We start from the raw sequence: 15,771 nt of genomic DNA, 5'->3' as shown, positions 1-15,771 counted from the left end.
ACACACGCCGCGCTTCCAGATTTATGCGTAATTTGCGCGGTGCATTTGCATTCGCGCCTGTCCCCCCTCCCGTCCCGACTTGTCCCGACTTTGCTCGACTGCCGCTCGCTGCCGCTCGGGTCGCGGCCCATATGACAGCACAAGCACGAGAAACATCTGCGAGACGGGCGCGGGCCTGACCGGCGTGTCCGAGACGCCGTGGGCGGCCGTTCGGAGCTACTAGAGCAGCGCTGTGCCGTGCCATGGAAAGGTGCGAAACCAAGGACAGAAGACACAGAATTTTTGTTTACAAATTTGCACGTGTACACTGCTACAAAACAATAAGCCCGGACGTATTTCGGAACATTTCTGCCGCTTAATACTGTTTTGTTATTTCCAGAGACACTTTGGAAATCTTCCTTGGCACACGCTTCTTCAAACTGAGTTCCCTAATATCGTATCTTTTGTTTATTACAACAGATTTAAGTCATTGTGGAAACATCTTTGTCGCATCGGAAAGGTAGCGTGAAGAGACGGCTGGCAGGGCTGGCGACAAGAAAGCAAAATATGAAGACAGCCAGAGGTCCCAGGCAGTCGCCGATCCGAATACTAACGTTGTTGCTTAACTTGGGTGATGGCACGAGAACGGTTGGTTTTTTTTTATTTATTTATTTATTTAGTTACTTTTCGGAATTTAGCACTGCTGCGTAACAGTAGGCTCTGGCGCATTTCAAGAACACATCTGTCGATTGGTAGTGTTTTGTCATTTTCAACGAGTTCCTAGCACTCTTCCTTCGCGCATTCTTACTCAAACCGAGTTCATTACCGTAATTTCGTATCTTACGTTTAATACAGTACTTTAAAATGCTTGTGGAAGCATCTTTGTCGACACCTGAAAGTTATTATGAAAAGAGGCCTGGCAGGTGTAGCGACGTAAAAATGAAAAAATGAGAAAGAGCCAACAGCACGCGGTGTTCCCAGGCGGTCACCCATCCAAGTACTAACCGCGCCCGATGTTGCTTAACTTCGGTGATCGGACGAGAACCGGTGTAGTCAACATGGTATGGCCGTTGGCGTCCTTATACTGTAGCCGCACCACGGAGGAAGCATTCGCCTCTTCTCCCAACACACGCAATCGCCGCTTTCCGTGGCACATTTGACGCAAAGCGCGTCTTTCCACCTCGAAGGTGGCGCGGAGTGCGCGCTCGCCTCGGCGTCTCATAGGCGACTGCCGAACGTAGGTGAGACGCACAACACAGCTGCTCGATGCACCGCCTGTCATTCGTTTGGTGCGTGCGGCCTCCGACACCCACTGGCGACGCGCCTTGTTCCTGTTATCCGGCGCAGGGCTTGCGCGCGGCCGGGCGGCGGGGGCACTGCGCGGGGTGTTGCAGTGTCCTGCTGGACCGACGGAAGCTTTCTCACCTGCCTGACACACGCCGCGCTTCCAGATTTATGCGTAATTTGCGCGGTGCATTTGCATTCGCGCCTGTCCCCCCTCCCGTCCCGACTTGTCCCGACTTTGCTCGACTGCCGCTCGCTGCCGCTCGGGTCGCGGCCCATATGACAGCACAAGCACGAGAAACATCTGCGAGACGGGCGCGGGCCTGACCGGCGTGTCCGAGACGCCGTGGGCGGCCGTTCGGAGCTACTAGAGCAGCGCTGTGCCGTGCCATGGAAAGGTGCGAAACCAAGGACAGAAGACACAGAATTTTTGTTTACAAATTTGCACGTGTACACTGCTACAAAACAATAAGCCCGGACGTATTTCGGAACATTTCTGCCGCTTAATACTGTTTTGTTATTTCCAGAGACACTTTGGAAATCTTCCTTGGCACACGCTTCTTCAAACTGAGTTCCCTAATATCGTATCTTTTGTTTATTACAACAGATTTAAGTCATTGTGGAAACATCTTTGTCGCATCGGAAAGGTAGCGTGAAGAGACGGCTGGCAGGGCTGGCGACAAGAAAGCAAAATATGAAGACAGCCAGAGGTCCCAGGCAGTCGCCGATCCGAATACTAACGTTGTTGCTTAACTTGGGTGATGGCACGAGAACGGTTGGTTTTTTTTTATTTATTTATTTATTTAGTTACTTTTCGGAATTTAGCACTGCTGCGTAACAGTAGGCTCTGGCGCATTTCAAGAACACATCTGTCGATTGGTAGTGTTTTGTCATTTTCAACGAGTTCCTAGCACTCTTCCTTCGCGCATTCTTACTCAAACCGAGTTCATTACCGTAATTTCGTATCTTACGTTTAATACAGTACTTTAAAATGCTTGTGGAAGCATCTTTGTCGACACCTGAAAGTTATTATGAAAAGAGGCCTGGCAGGTGTAGCGACGTAAAAATGAAAAAATGAGAAAGAGCCAACAGCACGCGGTGTTCCCAGGCGGTCACCCATCCAAGTACTAACCGCGCCCGATGTTGCTTAACTTCGGTGATCGGACGAGAACCGGTGTAGTCAACATGGTATGGCCGTTGGCGTCCTTATACTGTAGCCGCACCACGGAGGAAGCATTCGCCTCTTCTCCCAACACACGCAATCGCCGCTTTCCGTGGCACATTTGACGCAAAGCGCGTCTTTCCACCTCGAAGGTGGCGCGGAGTGCGCGCTCGCCTCGGCGTCTCATAGGCGACTGCCGAACGTAGGTGAGACGCACAACACAGCTGCTCGATGCACCGCCTGTCATTCGTTTGGTGCGTGCGGCCTCCGACACCCACTGGCGACGCGCCTTGTTCCTGTTATCCGGCGCAGGGCTTGCGCGCGGCCGGGCGGCGGGGGCACTGCGCGGGGTGTTGCAGTGTCCTGCTGGACCGACGGAAGCTTTCTCACCTGCCTGACACACGCCGCGCTTCCAGATTTATGCGTAATTTGCGCGGTGCATTTGCATTCGCGCCTGTCCCCCCTCCCGTCCCGACTTGTCCCGACTTTGCTCGACTGCCGCTCGCTGCCGCTCGGGTCGCGGCCCATATGACAGCACAAGCACGAGAAACATCTGCGAGACGGGCGCGGGCCTGACCGGCGTGTCCGAGACGCCGTGGGCGGCCGTTCGGAGCTACTAGAGCAGCGCTGTGCCGTGCCATGGAAAGGTGCGAAACCAAGGACAGAAGACACAGAATTTTTGTTTACAAATTTGCACGTGTACACTGCTACAAAACAATAAGCCCGGACGTATTTCGGAACATTTCTGCCGCTTAATACTGTTTTGTTATTTCCAGAGACACTTTGGAAATCTTCCTTGGCACACGCTTCTTCAAACTGAGTTCCCTAATATCGTATCTTTTGTTTATTACAACAGATTTAAGTCATTGTGGAAACATCTTTGTCGCATCGGAAAGGTAGCGTGAAGAGACGGCTGGCAGGGCTGGCGACAAGAAAGCAAAATATGAAGACAGCCAGAGGTCCCAGGCAGTCGCCGATCCGAATACTAACGTTGTTGCTTAACTTGGGTGATGGCACGAGAACGGTTGGTTTTTTTTTATTTATTTATTTATTTAGTTACTTTTCGGAATTTAGCACTGCTGCGTAACAGTAGGCTCTGGCGCATTTCAAGAACACATCTGTCGATTGGTAGTGTTTTGTCATTTTCAACGAGTTCCTAGCACTCTTCCTTCGCGCATTCTTACTCAAACCGAGTTCATTACCGTAATTTCGTATCTTACGTTTAATACAGTACTTTAAAATGCTTGTGGAAGCATCTTTGTCGACACCTGAAAGTTATTATGAAAAGAGGCCTGGCAGGTGTAGCGACGTAAAAATGAAAAAATGAGAAAGAGCCAACAGCACGCGGTGTTCCCAGGCGGTCACCCATCCAAGTACTAACCGCGCCCGATGTTGCTTAACTTCGGTGATCGGACGAGAACCGGTGTAGTCAACATGGTATGGCCGTTGGCGTCCTTATACTGTAGCCGCACCACGGAGGAAGCATTCGCCTCTTCTCCCAACACACGCAATCGCCGCTTTCCGTGGCACATTTGACGCAAAGCGCGTCTTTCCACCTCGAAGGTGGCGCGGAGTGCGCGCTCGCCTCGGCGTCTCATAGGCGACTGCCGAACGTAGGTGAGACGCACAACACAGCTGCTCGATGCACCGCCTGTCATTCGTTTGGTGCGTGCGGCCTCCGACACCCACTGGCGACGCGCCTTGTTCCTGTTATCCGGCGCAGGGCTTGCGCGCGGCCGGGCGGCGGGGGCACTGCGCGGGGTGTTGCAGTGTCCTGCTGGACCGACGGAAGCTTTCTCACCTGCCTGACACACGCCGCGCTTCCAGATTTATGCGTAATTTGCGCGGTGCATTTGCATTCGCGCCTGTCCCCCCTCCCGTCCCGACTTGTCCCGACTTTGCTCGACTGCCGCTCGCTGCCGCTCGGGTCGCGGCCCATATGACAGCACAAGCACGAGAAACATCTGCGAGACGGGCGCGGGCCTGACCGGCGTGTCCGAGACGCCGTGGGCGGCCGTTCGGAGCTACTAGAGCAGCGCTGTGCCGTGCCATGGAAAGGTGCGAAACCAAGGACAGAAGACACAGAATTTTTGTTTACAAATTTGCACGTGTACACTGCTACAAAACAATAAGCCCGGACGTATTTCGGAACATTTCTGCCGCTTAATACTGTTTTGTTATTTCCAGAGACACTTTGGAAATCTTCCTTGGCACACGCTTCTTCAAACTGAGTTCCCTAATATCGTATCTTTTGTTTATTACAACAGATTTAAGTCATTGTGGAAACATCTTTGTCGCATCGGAAAGGTAGCGTGAAGAGACGGCTGGCAGGGCTGGCGACAAGAAAGCAAAATATGAAGACAGCCAGAGGTCCCAGGCAGTCGCCGATCCGAATACTAACGTTGTTGCTTAACTTGGGTGATGGCACGAGAACGGTTGGTTTTTTTTTATTTATTTATTTATTTAGTTACTTTTCGGAATTTAGCACTGCTGCGTAACAGTAGGCTCTGGCGCATTTCAAGAACACATCTGTCGATTGGTAGTGTTTTGTCATTTTCAACGAGTTCCTAGCACTCTTCCTTCGCGCATTCTTACTCAAACCGAGTTCATTACCGTAATTTCGTATCTTACGTTTAATACAGTACTTTAAAATGCTTGTGGAAGCATCTTTGTCGACACCTGAAAGTTATTATGAAAAGAGGCCTGGCAGGTGTAGCGACGTAAAAATGAAAAAATGAGAAAGAGCCAACAGCACGCGGTGTTCCCAGGCGGTCACCCATCCAAGTACTAACCGCGCCCGATGTTGCTTAACTTCGGTGATCGGACGAGAACCGGTGTAGTCAACATGGTATGGCCGTTGGCGTCCTTATACTGTAGCCGCACCACGGAGGAAGCATTCGCCTCTTCTCCCAACACACGCAATCGCCGCTTTCCGTGGCACATTTGACGCAAAGCGCGTCTTTCCACCTCGAAGGTGGCGCGGAGTGCGCGCTCGCCTCGGCGTCTCATAGGCGACTGCCGAACGTAGGTGAGACGCACAACACAGCTGCTCGATGCACCGCCTGTCATTCGTTTGGTGCGTGCGGCCTCCGACACCCACTGGCGACGCGCCTTGTTCCTGTTATCCGGCGCAGGGCTTGCGCGCGGCCGGGCGGCGGGGGCACTGCGCGGGGTGTTGCAGTGTCCTGCTGGACCGACGGAAGCTTTCTCACCTGCCTGACACACGCCGCGCTTCCAGATTTATGCGTAATTTGCGCGGTGCATTTGCATTCGCGCCTGTCCCCCCTCCCGTCCCGACTTGTCCCGACTTTGCTCGACTGCCGCTCGCTGCCGCTCGGGTCGCGGCCCATATGACAGCACAAGCACGAGAAACATCTGCGAGACGGGCGCGGGCCTGACCGGCGTGTCCGAGACGCCGTGGGCGGCCGTTCGGAGCTACTAGAGCAGCGCTGTGCCGTGCCATGGAAAGGTGCGAAACCAAGGACAGAAGACACAGAATTTTTGTTTACAAATTTGCACGTGTACACTGCTACAAAACAATAAGCCCGGACGTATTTCGGAACATTTCTGCCGCTTAATACTGTTTTGTTATTTCCAGAGACACTTTGGAAATCTTCCTTGGCACACGCTTCTTCAAACTGAGTTCCCTAATATCGTATCTTTTGTTTATTACAACAGATTTAAGTCATTGTGGAAACATCTTTGTCGCATCGGAAAGGTAGCGTGAAGAGACGGCTGGCAGGGCTGGCGACAAGAAAGCAAAATATGAAGACAGCCAGAGGTCCCAGGCAGTCGCCGATCCGAATACTAACGTTGTTGCTTAACTTGGGTGATGGCACGAGAACGGTTGGTTTTTTTTTATTTATTTATTTATTTAGTTACTTTTCGGAATTTAGCACTGCTGCGTAACAGTAGGCTCTGGCGCATTTCAAGAACACATCTGTCGATTGGTAGTGTTTTGTCATTTTCAACGAGTTCCTAGCACTCTTCCTTCGCGCATTCTTACTCAAACCGAGTTCATTACCGTAATTTCGTATCTTACGTTTAATACAGTACTTTAAAATGCTTGTGGAAGCATCTTTGTCGACACCTGAAAGTTATTATGAAAAGAGGCCTGGCAGGTGTAGCGACGTAAAAATGAAAAAATGAGAAAGAGCCAACAGCACGCGGTGTTCCCAGGCGGTCACCCATCCAAGTACTAACCGCGCCCGATGTTGCTTAACTTCGGTGATCGGACGAGAACCGGTGTAGTCAACATGGTATGGCCGTTGGCGTCCTTATACTGTAGCCGCACCACGGAGGAAGCATTCGCCTCTTCTCCCAACACACGCAATCGCCGCTTTCCGTGGCACATTTGACGCAAAGCGCGTCTTTCCACCTCGAAGGTGGCGCGGAGTGCGCGCTCGCCTCGGCGTCTCATAGGCGACTGCCGAACGTAGGTGAGACGCACAACACAGCTGCTCGATGCACCGCCTGTCATTCGTTTGGTGCGTGCGGCCTCCGACACCCACTGGCGACGCGCCTTGTTCCTGTTATCCGGCGCAGGGCTTGCGCGCGGCCGGGCGGCGGGGGCACTGCGCGGGGTGTTGCAGTGTCCTGCTGGACCGACGGAAGCTTTCTCACCTGCCTGACACACGCCGCGCTTCCAGATTTATGCGTAATTTGCGCGGTGCATTTGCATTCGCGCCTGTCCCCCCTCCCGTCCCGACTTGTCCCGACTTTGCTCGACTGCCGCTCGCTGCCGCTCGGGTCGCGGCCCATATGACAGCACAAGCACGAGAAACATCTGCGAGACGGGCGCGGGCCTGACCGGCGTGTCCGAGACGCCGTGGGCGGCCGTTCGGAGCTACTAGAGCAGCGCTGTGCCGTGCCATGGAAAGGTGCGAAACCAAGGACAGAAGACACAGAATTTTTGTTTACAAATTTGCACGTGTACACTGCTACAAAACAATAAGCCCGGACGTATTTCGGAACATTTCTGCCGCTTAATACTGTTTTGTTATTTCCAGAGACACTTTGGAAATCTTCCTTGGCACACGCTTCTTCAAACTGAGTTCCCTAATATCGTATCTTTTGTTTATTACAACAGATTTAAGTCATTGTGGAAACATCTTTGTCGCATCGGAAAGGTAGCGTGAAGAGACGGCTGGCAGGGCTGGCGACAAGAAAGCAAAATATGAAGACAGCCAGAGGTCCCAGGCAGTCGCCGATCCGAATACTAACGTTGTTGCTTAACTTGGGTGATGGCACGAGAACGGTTGGTTTTTTTTTATTTATTTATTTATTTAGTTACTTTTCGGAATTTAGCACTGCTGCGTAACAGTAGGCTCTGGCGCATTTCAAGAACACATCTGTCGATTGGTAGTGTTTTGTCATTTTCAACGAGTTCCTAGCACTCTTCCTTCGCGCATTCTTACTCAAACCGAGTTCATTACCGTAATTTCGTATCTTACGTTTAATACAGTACTTTAAAATGCTTGTGGAAGCATCTTTGTCGACACCTGAAAGTTATTATGAAAAGAGGCCTGGCAGGTGTAGCGACGTAAAAATGAAAAAATGAGAAAGAGCCAACAGCACGCGGTGTTCCCAGGCGGTCACCCATCCAAGTACTAACCGCGCCCGATGTTGCTTAACTTCGGTGATCGGACGAGAACCGGTGTAGTCAACATGGTATGGCCGTTGGCGTCCTTATACTGTAGCCGCACCACGGAGGAAGCATTCGCCTCTTCTCCCAACACACGCAATCGCCGCTTTCCGTGGCACATTTGACGCAAAGCGCGTCTTTCCACCTCGAAGGTGGCGCGGAGTGCGCGCTCGCCTCGGCGTCTCATAGGCGACTGCCGAACGTAGGTGAGACGCACAACACAGCTGCTCGATGCACCGCCTGTCATTCGTTTGGTGCGTGCGGCCTCCGACACCCACTGGCGACGCGCCTTGTTCCTGTTATCCGGCGCAGGGCTTGCGCGCGGCCGGGCGGCGGGGGCACTGCGCGGGGTGTTGCAGTGTCCTGCTGGACCGACGGAAGCTTTCTCACCTGCCTGACACACGCCGCGCTTCCAGATTTATGCGTAATTTGCGCGGTGCATTTGCATTCGCGCCTGTCCCCCCTCCCGTCCCGACTTGTCCCGACTTTGCTCGACTGCCGCTCGCTGCCGCTCGGGTCGCGGCCCATATGACAGCACAAGCACGAGAAACATCTGCGAGACGGGCGCGGGCCTGACCGGCGTGTCCGAGACGCCGTGGGCGGCCGTTCGGAGCTACTAGAGCAGCGCTGTGCCGTGCCATGGAAAGGTGCGAAACCAAGGACAGAAGACACAGAATTTTTGTTTACAAATTTGCACGTGTACACTGCTACAAAACAATAAGCCCGGACGTATTTCGGAACATTTCTGCCGCTTAATACTGTTTTGTTATTTCCAGAGACACTTTGGAAATCTTCCTTGGCACACGCTTCTTCAAACTGAGTTCCCTAATATCGTATCTTTTGTTTATTACAACAGATTTAAGTCATTGTGGAAACATCTTTGTCGCATCGGAAAGGTAGCGTGAAGAGACGGCTGGCAGGGCTGGCGACAAGAAAGCAAAATATGAAGACAGCCAGAGGTCCCAGGCAGTCGCCGATCCGAATACTAACGTTGTTGCTTAACTTGGGTGATGGCACGAGAACGGTTGGTTTTTTTTTATTTATTTATTTATTTAGTTACTTTTCGGAATTTAGCACTGCTGCGTAACAGTAGGCTCTGGCGCATTTCAAGAACACATCTGTCGATTGGTAGTGTTTTGTCATTTTCAACGAGTTCCTAGCACTCTTCCTTCGCGCATTCTTACTCAAACCGAGTTCATTACCGTAATTTCGTATCTTACGTTTAATACAGTACTTTAAAATGCTTGTGGAAGCATCTTTGTCGACACCTGAAAGTTATTATGAAAAGAGGCCTGGCAGGTGTAGCGACGTAAAAATGAAAAAATGAGAAAGAGCCAACAGCACGCGGTGTTCCCAGGCGGTCACCCATCCAAGTACTAACCGCGCCCGATGTTGCTTAACTTCGGTGATCGGACGAGAACCGGTGTAGTCAACATGGTATGGCCGTTGGCGTCCTTATACTGTAGCCGCACCACGGAGGAAGCATTCGCCTCTTCTCCCAACACACGCAATCGCCGCTTTCCGTGGCACATTTGACGCAAAGCGCGTCTTTCCACCTCGAAGGTGGCGCGGAGTGCGCGCTCGCCTCGGCGTCTCATAGGCGACTGCCGAACGTAGGTGAGACGCACAACACAGCTGCTCGATGCACCGCCTGTCATTCGTTTGGTGCGTGCGGCCTCCGACACCCACTGGCGACGCGCCTTGTTCCTGTTATCCGGCGCAGGGCTTGCGCGCGGCCGGGCGGCGGGGGCACTGCGCGGGGTGTTGCAGTGTCCTGCTGGACCGACGGAAGCTTTCTCACCTGCCTGACACACGCCGCGCTTCCAGATTTATGCGTAATTTGCGCGGTGCATTTGCATTCGCGCCTGTCCCCCCTCCCGTCCCGACTTGTCCCGACTTTGCTCGACTGCCGCTCGCTGCCGCTCGGGTCGCGGCCCATATGACAGCACAAGCACGAGAAACATCTGCGAGACGGGCGCGGGCCTGACCGGCGTGTCCGAGACGCCGTGGGCGGCCGTTCGGAGCTACTAGAGCAGCGCTGTGCCGTGCCATGGAAAGGTGCGAAACCAAGGACAGAAGACACAGAATTTTTGTTTACAAATTTGCACGTGTACACTGCTACAAAACAATAAGCCCGGACGTATTTCGGAACATTTCTGCCGCTTAATACTGTTTTGTTATTTCCAGAGACACTTTGGAAATCTTCCTTGGCACACGCTTCTTCAAACTGAGTTCCCTAATATCGTATCTTTTGTTTATTACAACAGATTTAAGTCATTGTGGAAACATCTTTGTCGCATCGGAAAGGTAGCGTGAAGAGACGGCTGGCAGGGCTGGCGACAAGAAAGCAAAATATGAAGACAGCCAGAGGTCCCAGGCAGTCGCCGATCCGAATACTAACGTTGTTGCTTAACTTGGGTGATGGCACGAGAACGGTTGGTTTTTTTTTATTTATTTATTTATTTAGTTACTTTTCGGAATTTAGCACTGCTGCGTAACAGTAGGCTCTGGCGCATTTCAAGAACACATCTGTCGATTGGTAGTGTTTTGTCATTTTCAACGAGTTCCTAGCACTCTTCCTTCGCGCATTCTTACTCAAACCGAGTTCATTACCGTAATTTCGTATCTTACGTTTAATACAGTACTTTAAAATGCTTGTGGAAGCATCTTTGTCGACACCTGAAAGTTATTATGAAAAGAGGCCTGGCAGGTGTAGCGACGTAAAAATGAAAAAATGAGAAAGAGCCAACAGCACGCGGTGTTCCCAGGCGGTCACCCATCCAAGTACTAACCGCGCCCGATGTTGCTTAACTTCGGTGATCGGACGAGAACCGGTGTAGTCAACATGGTATGGCCGTTGGCGTCCTTATACTGTAGCCGCACCACGGAGGAAGCATTCGCCTCTTCTCCCAACACACGCAATCGCCGCTTTCCGTGGCACATTTGACGCAAAGCGCGTCTTTCCACCTCGAAGGTGGCGCGGAGTGCGCGCTCGCCTCGGCGTCTCATAGGCGACTGCCGAACGTAGGTGAGACGCACAACACAGCTGCTCGATGCACCGCCTGTCATTCGTTTGGTGCGTGCGGCCTCCGACACCCACTGGCGACGCGCCTTGTTCCTGTTATCCGGCGCAGGGCTTGCGCGCGGCCGGGCGGCGGGGGCACTGCGCGGGGTGTTGCAGTGTCCTGCTGGACCGACGGAAGCTTTCTCACCTGCCTGACACACGCCGCGCTTCCAGATTTATGCGTAATTTGCGCGGTGCATTTGCATTCGCGCCTGTCCCCCCTCCCGTCCCGACTTGTCCCGACTTTGCTCGACTGCCGCTCGCTGCCGCTCGGGTCGCGGCCCATATGACAGCACAAGCACGAGAAACATCTGCGAGACGGGCGCGGGCCTGACCGGCGTGTCCGAGACGCCGTGGGCGGCCGTTCGGAGCTACTAGAGCAGCGCTGTGCCGTGCCATGGAAAGGTGCGAAACCAAGGACAGAAGACACAGAATTTTTGTTTACAAATTTGCACGTGTACACTGCTACAAAACAATAAGCCCGGACGTATTTCGGAACATTTCTGCCGCTTAATACTGTTTTGTTATTTCCAGAGACACTTTGGAAATCTTCCTTGGCACACGCTTCTTCAAACTGAGTTCCCTAATATCGTATCTTTTGTTTATTACAACAGATTTAAGTCATTGTGGAAACATCTTTGTCGCATCGGAAAGGTAGCGTGAAGAGACGGCTGGCAGGGCTGGCGACAAGAAAGCAAAATATGAAGACAGCCAGAGGTCCCAGGCAGTCGCCGATCCGAATACTAACGTTGTTGCTTAACTTGGGTGATGGCACGAGAACGGTTGGTTTTTTTTTTATTTATTTATTTATTTAGTTACTTTTCGGAATTTAGCACTGCTGCGTAACAGTAGGCTCTGGCGCATTTCAAGAACACATCTGTCGATTGGTAGTGTTTTGTCATTTTCAACGAGTTCCTAGCACTCTTCCTTCGCGCATTCTTACTCAAACCGAGTTCATTACCGTAATTTCGTATCTTACGTTTAATACAGTACTTTAAAATGCTTGTGGAAGCATCTTTGTCGACACCTGAAAGTTATTATGAAAAGAGGCCTGGCAGGTGTAGCGACGTAAAAATGAAAAAATGAGAAAGAGCCAACAGCACGCGGTGTTCCCAGGCGGTCACCCATCCAAGTACTAACCGCGCCCGATGTTGCTTAACTTCGGTGATCGGACGAGAACCGGTGTAGTCAACATGGTATGGCCGTTGGCGTCCTTATACTGTAGCCGCACCACGGAGGAAGCATTCGCCTCTTCTCCCAACACACGCAATCGCCGCTTTCCGTGGCACATTTGACGCAAAGCGCGTCTTTCCACCTCGAAGGTGGCGCGGAGTGCGCGCTCGCCTCGGCGTCTCATAGGCGACTGCCGAACGTAGGTGAGACGCACAACACAGCTGCTCGATGCACCGCCTGTCATTCGTTTGGTGCGTGCGGCCTCCGACACCCACTGGCGACGCGCCTTGTTCCTGTTATCCGGCGCAGGGCTTGCGCGCGGCCGGGCGGCGGGGGCACTGCGCGGGGTGTTGCAGTGTCCTGCTGGACCGACGGAAGCTTTCTCACCTGCCTGACACACGCCGCGCTTCCAGATTTATGCGTAATTTGCGCGGTGCATTTGCATTCGCGCCTGTCCCCCCTCCCGTCCCGACTTGTCCCGACTTTGCTCGACTGCCGCTCGCTGCCGCTCGGGTCGCGGCCCATATGACAGCACAAGCACGAGAAACATCTGCGAGACGGGCGCGGGCCTGACCGGCGTGTCCGAGACGCCGTGGGCGGCCGTTCGGAGCTACTAGAGCAGCGCTGTGCCGTGCCATGGAAAGGTGCGAAACCAAGGACAGAAGACACAGAATTTTTGTTTACAAATTTGCACGTGTACACTGCTACAAAACAATAAGCCCGGACGTATTTCGGAACATTTCTGCCGCTTAATACTGTTTTGTTATTTCCAGAGACACTTTGGAAATCTTCCTTGGCACACGCTTCTTCAAACTGAGTTCCCTAATATCGTATCTTTTGTTTATTACAACAGATTTAAGTCATTGTGGAAACATCTTTGTCGCATCGGAAAGGTAGCGTGAAGAGACGGCTGGCAGGGCTGGCGACAAGAAAGCAAAATATGAAGACAGCCAGAGGTCCCAGGCAGTCGCCGATCCGAATACTAACGTTGTTGCTTAACTTGGGTGATGGCACGAGAACGGTTGGTTTTTTTTTTATTTATTTATTTATTTAGTTACTTTTCGGAATTTAGCACTGCTGCGTAACAGTAGGCTCTGGCGCATTTCAAGAACACATCTGTCGATTGGTAGTGTTTTGTCATTTTCAACGAGTTCCTAGCACTCTTCCTTCGCGCATTCTTACTCAAACCGAGTTCATTACCGTAATTTCGTATCTTACGTTTAATACAGTACTTTAAAATGCTTGTGGAAGCATCTTTGTCGACACCTGAAAGTTATTATGAAAAGAGGCCTGGCAGGTGTAGCGACGTAAAAATGAAAAAATGAGAAAGAGCCAACAGCACGCGGTGTTCCCAGGCGGTCACCCATCCAAGTACTAACCGCGCCCGATGTTGCTTAACTTCGGTGATCGGACGAGAACCGGTGTAGTCAACATGGTATGGCCGTTGGCGTCCTTATACTGTAGCCGCACCACGGAGGAAGCATTCGCCTCTTCTCCCAACACACGCAATCGCCGCTTTCCGTGGCACATTTGACGCAAAGCGCGTCTTTCCACCTCGAAGGTGGCGCGGAGTGCGCGCTCGCCTCGGCGTCTCATAGGCGACTGCCGAACGTAGGTGAGACGCACAACACAGCTGCTCGATGCACCGCCTGTCATTCGTTTGGTGCGTGCGGCCTCCGACACCCACTGGCGACGCGCCTTGTTCCTGTTATCCGGCGCAGGGCTTGCGCGCGGCCGGGCGGCGGGGGCACTGCGCGGGGTGTTGCAGTGTCCTGCTGGACCGACGGAAGCTTTCTCACCTGCCTGACACACGCCGCGCTTCCAGATTTATGCGTAATTTGCGCGGTGCATTTGCATTCGCGCCTGTCCCCCCTCCCGTCCCGACTTGTCCCGACTTTGCTCGACTGCCGCTCGCTGCCGCTCGGGTCGCGGCCCATATGACAGCACAAGCACGAGAAACATCTGCGAGACGGGCGCGGGCCTGACCGGCGTGTCCGAGACGCCGTGGGCGGCCGTTCGGAGCTACTAGAGCAGCGCTGTGCCGTGCCATGGAAAGGTGCGAAACCAAGGACAGAAGACACAGAATTTTTGTTTACAAATTTGCACGTGTACACTGCTACAAAACAATAAGCCCGGACGTATTTCGGAACATTTCTGCCGCTTAATACTGTTTTGTTATTTCCAGAGACACTTTGGAAATCTTCCTTGGCACACGCTTCTTCAAACTGAGTTCCCTAATATCGTATCTTTTGTTTATTACAACAGATTTAAGTCATTGTGGAAACATCTTTGTCGCATCGGAAAGGTAGCGTGAAGAGACGGCTGGCAGGGCTGGCGACAAGAAAGCAAAATATGAAGACAGCCAGAGGTCCCAGGCAGTCGCCGATCCGAATACTAACGTTGTTGCTTAACTTGGGTGATGGCACGAGAACGGTTGGTTTTTTTTTTATTTATTTATTTATTTAGTTACTTTTCGGAATTTAGCACTGCTGCGTAACAGTAGGCTCTGGCGCATTTCAAGAACACATCTGTCGATTGGTAGTGTTTTGTCATTTTCAACGAGTTCCTAGCACTCTTCCTTCGCGCATTCTTACTCAAACCGAGTTCATTACCGTAATTTCGTATCTTACGTTTAATACAGTACTTTAAAATGCTTGTGGAAGCATCTTTGTCGACACCTGAAAGTTATTATGAAAAGAGGCCTGGCAGGTGTAGCGACGTAAAAATGAAAAAATGAGAAAGAGCCAACAGCACGCGGTGTTCCCAGGCGGTCACCCATCCAAGTACTAACCGCGCCCGATGTTGCTTAACTTCGGTGATCGGACGAGAACCGGTGTAGTCAACATGGTATGGCCGTTGGCGTCCTTATACTGTAGCCGCACCACGGAGGAAGCATTCGCCTCTTCTCCCAACACACGCAATCGCCGCTTTCCGTGGCACATTTGACGCAAAGCGCGTCTTTCCACCTCGAAGGTGGCGCGGAGTGCGCGCTCGCCTCGGCGTCTCATAGGCGACTGCCGAACGTAGGTGAGACGCACAACACAGCTGCTCGATGCACCGCCTGTCATTCGTTTGGTGCGTGCGGCCTCCGACACCCACTGGCGACGCGCCTTGTTCCTGTTATCCGGCGCAGGGCTTGCGCGCGGCCGGGCGGCGGGGGCACTGCGCGGGGTGTTGCAGTGTCCTGCTGGACCGACGGAAGCTTTCTCACCTGCCTGACACACGCCGCGCTTCCAGATTTATGCGTAATTTGCGCGGTGCATTTGCATTCGCGCCTGTCCCCCCTCCCGTCCCGACTTGTCCCGACTTTGCTCGACTGCCGCTCGCTGCCGCTCGGGTCGCGGCCCATATGACAGCACAAGCACGAGAAACATCTGCGAGACGGGCGCGGGCCTGACCGGCGTGTCCGAGACGCCGTGGGCGGCCGTTCGGAGCTACTAGAGCAGCGCTGTGCCGTGCCATGGA

At 52.6% G+C, this 15,771-nt stretch overlaps 11 non-coding genes across 11 annotated transcripts; all 11 read right to left on the bottom strand.

The window, feature by feature from the left end:
• Window positions 1–935: 935 nt before the first annotated feature.
• On the bottom strand, window positions 936–1,054 carry LOC126110774 (5S ribosomal RNA). Its single transcript, XR_007523928.1, has one exon. It is a non-coding gene; the product is annotated as a 5S ribosomal RNA (ribosomal RNA).
• Window positions 1,055–2,346: 1,292 nt separating this feature from the next.
• On the bottom strand, window positions 2,347–2,465 carry LOC126110773 (5S ribosomal RNA). The gene has a single exon (XR_007523927.1). It is a non-coding gene; the product is annotated as a 5S ribosomal RNA (ribosomal RNA).
• A 1,292-nt stretch (window positions 2,466–3,757) lies between these two features.
• Window positions 3,758–3,876, bottom strand: LOC126110772 (5S ribosomal RNA). Its single transcript, XR_007523926.1, has one exon. It is a non-coding gene; the product is annotated as a 5S ribosomal RNA (ribosomal RNA).
• A 1,292-nt stretch (window positions 3,877–5,168) lies between these two features.
• On the bottom strand, window positions 5,169–5,287 carry LOC126110771 (5S ribosomal RNA). Its single transcript, XR_007523925.1, has one exon. It is a non-coding gene; the product is annotated as a 5S ribosomal RNA (ribosomal RNA).
• Window positions 5,288–6,579: 1,292 nt separating this feature from the next.
• LOC126110769 (5S ribosomal RNA) lies at window positions 6,580–6,698 on the bottom strand. Its single transcript, XR_007523923.1, has one exon. It is a non-coding gene; the product is annotated as a 5S ribosomal RNA (ribosomal RNA).
• Window positions 6,699–7,990: 1,292 nt separating this feature from the next.
• LOC126110768 (5S ribosomal RNA) lies at window positions 7,991–8,109 on the bottom strand. The gene has a single exon (XR_007523922.1). It is a non-coding gene; the product is annotated as a 5S ribosomal RNA (ribosomal RNA).
• Window positions 8,110–9,401: 1,292 nt separating this feature from the next.
• On the bottom strand, window positions 9,402–9,520 carry LOC126110766 (5S ribosomal RNA). The gene has a single exon (XR_007523921.1). It is a non-coding gene; the product is annotated as a 5S ribosomal RNA (ribosomal RNA).
• Window positions 9,521–10,812: 1,292 nt separating this feature from the next.
• On the bottom strand, window positions 10,813–10,931 carry LOC126110765 (5S ribosomal RNA). The gene has a single exon (XR_007523920.1). It is a non-coding gene; the product is annotated as a 5S ribosomal RNA (ribosomal RNA).
• A 1,293-nt stretch (window positions 10,932–12,224) lies between these two features.
• On the bottom strand, window positions 12,225–12,343 carry LOC126110764 (5S ribosomal RNA). Its single transcript, XR_007523919.1, has one exon. It is a non-coding gene; the product is annotated as a 5S ribosomal RNA (ribosomal RNA).
• A 1,293-nt stretch (window positions 12,344–13,636) lies between these two features.
• On the bottom strand, window positions 13,637–13,755 carry LOC126110763 (5S ribosomal RNA). Its single transcript, XR_007523918.1, has one exon. It is a non-coding gene; the product is annotated as a 5S ribosomal RNA (ribosomal RNA).
• A 1,293-nt stretch (window positions 13,756–15,048) lies between these two features.
• LOC126110762 (5S ribosomal RNA) lies at window positions 15,049–15,167 on the bottom strand. The gene has a single exon (XR_007523917.1). It is a non-coding gene; the product is annotated as a 5S ribosomal RNA (ribosomal RNA).
• Between the last annotated feature and the right edge of the window lie 604 nt (window positions 15,168–15,771).

This window comes from Schistocerca cancellata, unplaced genomic scaffold (genome assembly GCF_023864275.1).
Source record: "Schistocerca cancellata isolate TAMUIC-IGC-003103 unplaced genomic scaffold, iqSchCanc2.1 HiC_scaffold_35, whole genome shotgun sequence".
NCBI classification, from domain to species: Eukaryota; Metazoa; Arthropoda; class Insecta; order Orthoptera; family Acrididae; genus Schistocerca; species Schistocerca cancellata.
This window is presented reverse-complemented; position numbering and strand designations above follow the sequence as displayed.